Source organism: Bos javanicus, chromosome 15 (assembly GCF_032452875.1).
Source record: "Bos javanicus breed banteng chromosome 15, ARS-OSU_banteng_1.0, whole genome shotgun sequence".
Taxonomy (NCBI): Eukaryota; Metazoa; Chordata; class Mammalia; order Artiodactyla; family Bovidae; genus Bos; species Bos javanicus.
The window spans coordinates 19,993,370-19,998,224 of NC_083882.1; the positions used below are offsets into that span (position 1 = coordinate 19,993,370).

The window sequence follows — 4,855 nt, forward strand, 5'->3', positions numbered from 1 at the left end:
GCAAGCAGATCCAACCAGTCCATTCTGAAGGGGATCAGCCCTGGGATTGCTTTGGAAGGAATGATGCTAAAGCTGAAACTCCAGTACTTTGGCCACCTCATGTGAAGAGTTGACTCATTGGAAAAGACTCTGATGCTGGGAGGGATTGGGGGCAGGAGGAGAAGGGGACGACAGAGGATAAGATGGCTGGATGGCATCACTGACTCGATGGACCTGAGTCTGAGTGAACTCCGAGAGTTCCTGGCGTGCTGGGATTCATGGGGTGGCAAAGAGTCGGACACGACTGAGCGACTGAACTGAGCTGAACTGAAGTGCTCAGTTGCTGGTCTTCCCTACTCAACCTCCAGCCCATAAAGAAATTCTAACCTTTCCCAGAATATTCCTCTGAAAAGATCATAACTTGCCCCCCATGCTTTATTTCCACTGCCTTTGTTCAAGTTTATCACTGGAATTGAGAGAAGACAGAAGTTATTCCAAGAAGGTCCTATGTACTGTCTCGTACACAGGGTTATTGTTACCATCTTTCTAAATTCCATATATATACGTTAGTATACTGTATTGGTGTTTTTCTTTCTGGCTTACTTCACTCTGTATAATAGGCTCCAGTTTCATCCACCTCATTAGAACTGATTCAAATGTATTCTTTTTAATGGCAAAAGAGACACTGATGTATAGAACAGTCTTATGGACTCTGTGGGAGAGGGAGAGGGTGGGAAGATTTGGGAGAATGGCATTGAAACATGTAAAATATCATGTATGAAACGAGTTGCCAGTCCAGGTTCGATGCACGATACTGGATGCTTGGGGCTAGTGCACTGGGACGACCCAGAGGGATGGTATGGCGAGGGAGGAGGGAGGAGGGTTCAGGATGGGGAACACATGTATACCTGTGGCGGATTCATTTTGATATTTGGCAAAACTAATACAATTATGTAAAGTTTAAAAATAAAATAAAATTTAAAAAAAAATCAAAGTATCATTACTCACTTAAGAAAATTAACAGCAATTTAATAAATTTAATAATGTCATATATAGACCATATAAGATTTCCCTATTATTCAAATAATGCCTTTTCAGCTTTTTTGTTTTCAACCTATGATCAAATAAAAGATCTCACATTGCAAAAAAAAAAAAAGCAGAAGGTCCTATTTAATCTTTGGTCAAATGATCTGGAAGAAACCAGCACACACCCAACATCAGGCCAGAGCTGACCCTGAGGCTAATTTGAATTCAGGTTAGATTCTGAAGCTGCCTCAGAGACAAATTGGTAAGAACATAAACCTTAATTACAAAGTTAGTGCAATCATTAAGATTGTCTTGGACTTCCCTGGTGGTCCAGTGGCTAAGACTCTGCTCCCAATGTAGGGCACCTGTGTTCAACCCCTGGTCAGGGAAGTAGATGCCACATGTCAAAACTAAGTTCACATGCCACAACTAAAGATCCTGCATGCTGCAACTATTGACCTCTGTGCTTTTCATTCATTCAAAAATATTTAAGTTGAGGATGGCATCGTCCAGCTGCTTGTGGCTCTTGGCTCTTGCTTTCCTGCTGGGTTCCTGCACTTCCCTGGCGCTGGGGCATCTTGACCACCCGGCTCCCCTGCCACTGGTGATCTGGCATGGGATGGGAGACAGCTGTTGTAATCCCTTAAGTATGGGTGCTATTAAAAAAATGGTTGAGAAGAAAATACCTGGAATTCACATCTTATCTTTAGAGATTGGGAAGACTCTTGAGAGTCCCTTGGACTGCAAGGAGATCCAACCAGTCCATTCTGAAGGAGATCAGCCCTGGGATTACTTTGGAAGGAATGATGCTAAAGCATCAAAGAGGATGTGGAGAACAGCTTCTTTTTGAATGTCGACTCCCAAGTAACAACAGTGTGTCAGATTCTTGCTAAGGATCCTAAATTGCAGCAAGGCTACAACGCTATGGGAGTCTCCCAGGGAGGCCAATTTCTGCGGGCAGTGGCTCAGAGATGCCCATCACCTCCCATGGTCAATCTCATCTCAGTTGGGGAACAACATCAAGGTGTTTTTGGACTCCCTCAGTGCCCAGGAGAAAGCTCACACATCTGTGACTTCATCAGAAAAACACTGAACGCTGGGGCTTACAACAAAGCTATATAGGAACGCCTGTATACAGGTGCAAGCAGAATACTGGCACGACCCCATCAGGGAGGACATATACCGCAATCACAGATCTTCCTGGCAGATATTAATCAAGAGAGAGGTGTCAATGAGTCCTACAAGAAAAACCTGATGGCCCTCAAGAAGTTTGTGATGGTGAAATTCCTCAATGATTTCATTGTGGACCCTGTGGATTCGGAGTGGTTTGGATTTTACAGAAGTGGCCAAACCAAGGAGACCATTCCCTTACAGGAGAGCACCCTATAAACACAGGACCACCTGGGGCTAAAGGCAATGGACAAGGCTGGACAGCTGGTGTTCTTGGCTCTTGAAAGTGACCATCTTCAACTGTCTGAAGAATGGTTTTATGCCCACATCATACCCTTCCTTGAGTGAAACCCTTGTAGTCTGAACCAGAGCTCAGGGAACCCCTCCCACTTCCAAACCAGTTCCCTCTATGCCCAAGCCTGAGCTCAGATCCAGCTAGCAACTAATCCTTTTCTCTAGTCATCATCGAACATGCCCTGCTTGGAAAGATCCAAGATACGAATCTTATCCTTTGCCTCATCCTATCAGCAGATGGTGCTGAATGCAGTTTAATTAGCTAATAGACATGGAGCTTGTTTTACAACCTTTGATATGGTCAGACTCTTTTAGGAATCAGGAGTTTGCTGCAGGTCAGTGCCAGAGCTTTGCCCAGGCCTGGATGAGACTGAACAAACTAAACCAATGAGTCAGTTTAAGATGAGTGACTTTCTCAGGAAAATCTAGCCACATCTCAAGCCAAGGGGCCAGTACCCAGGCCTGAGGTATTCACATAAACTGCTTTCTTAACTGTTCTGGTGATTTGACCAGTGCTCGGAAAAGTATGGCTTGGCTAATGCATCCATGTAATTTCTTTACGGCTGCCCTCCTCTGAGTATGTTGCTTTGTGTGTGTCGTGGGTATTATTTTACAAATTCCGGCAGCCCACGATCTTGCCTTGGTAGCACTGTCTCCTTAGGTAGTGATGAATTAGTTGCTCTGTCACAAAAAGAGGGAAATAGCACCCAACTGTATTGCTTAAGGCAAGAAGTATACATATTGTTTAACTTAGATGGGGACGGTAGGGAGGTTTAAAGAAAAATGTAAAAATTTAAAAAGGAGGAGGTCGCTGGTTCTTTCCATTCCACCCTTGATAAACCTGTCCCTTCTGAGTATGACTGGTGGTCTGGATTCCAGAGTTACTCTATTGCTGGCACTAACAAAGAATTGGAGGGAAAAAATGTGAACAGATCAGGCTTTCTAACTTCCATCTCAAAAATGTGTATTACCAGCACACTCCAAACTGCTTCTGATGTGTTCTGTGAAAAAAACAAAACAAACAAAAAAAAAAGATTGCTCAAGAAAGCTTAGGGAACATTCCATAATCCTTTTCTCTTGGAGATCAACCCACCTTAGAATATTAAGGACTCTTTTGAGAATTTCTGCTAAAGACAACATCTTAGCCCCTGACTCCTTTACCCCATGAAATCCCAGCACCACTTTTGGAAGACTGCTCTGCAGAATGCCCCGTCTGCGGAAATGATTAGCTGCATTTGAGGGAAGCACTTTATTAAGTGCTACAAAGTTTACCTTCTGGTTTTCCTTCACCTCTTTCAAGACTTTTCAACTGAAACAAGGAAATGAAAAACAAGAAGTGGAGATGAAAGGCAAAAAGTGCGGACGGTTGAAAACAATTTTATGAAGTTGTCTAAAATAAAGAGTAGTTTCTTAAAAAAAAAAATATTTAAGTTGCCTAGCCCTCTAGATGCAAGAATGCAAACATTATCATATATGCAATACCTACATTTCAGGAATTCTTAGGCTTACGGTATTGTCCCCGGGCTGTCTGATTCATATAAAAACAAATCATTACACAAAAACATTAACCTATACACAAAGAGGCCATTTTTTTCCTCCCATTGAATTAAGTAGTTTTCTGATTAAAATTTGGATGATTGTCAGTGATTTTAATGTGTTGTGAAAAAACACCCTGATATATCCCACCCTCTGTCCACTCTAGAAAACCCAAGAATGGTTAAACCCACAGTTCACACCAGGGATAAAAAAGCAAGTATGTCTGTTCCACTCCATTTCAGTCAGCACAGCAAAAGTTGGGAAGACACTGTCTTTCCTGGAAGAGGTTCCATGAGACTTTCCAGAGCTTCTCATTTAGACACCTACATTAATTTTCCTAGGATCTTCATAAGTTAATGAATAAATAAGTACTAGCATAAGTGAAAATGAAAGACGGGATTGATGTTTATTAATGCTACTGGTGGCATTTTAATTTTAGATTTATAATTGCAGACACTTCCTTTTACTTAAAACAAATGTCTGTCAACAAGGTTGTTGCTCTTCTTGAAGAATCTTGTGGATTCATTAATCATGTTTAATGATTTATATCTTTCTTAATGGTCCAGGGGAAATAATTTAGAAACCCTATTTAATTATTAGAAATAATTAAGACACTCTCTTGAGTATTCATGCTAAGCAACACTAAAAAATGTCTTCCTATTTTTTAAATCTCTATTATAACTGATGTTCTGTTTTCCCTATTGTTTTTATCAATATTATGGAAATCCTAAGGTATAAGCATTTGTTTTGCCAATTACAAATGACACTTGTCATCTACTTCTACAAGGATTAAATCCTGAGCTGCTGTAGCTATTGACCTTCAACACCCAATGAAAGAAGTTCAGAATGG

At 41.3% G+C, this 4,855-nt stretch overlaps 1 pseudogene; it reads left to right on the forward strand.

Moving 5' to 3' along the window:
* Nucleotides 1-1,485: 1,485 nt before the first annotated feature.
* LOC133261701 (palmitoyl-protein thioesterase 1-like) lies at nt 1,486-3,293 on the forward strand (annotated as a pseudogene).
* Nucleotides 3,294-4,855: the final 1,562 nt, after the last annotated feature.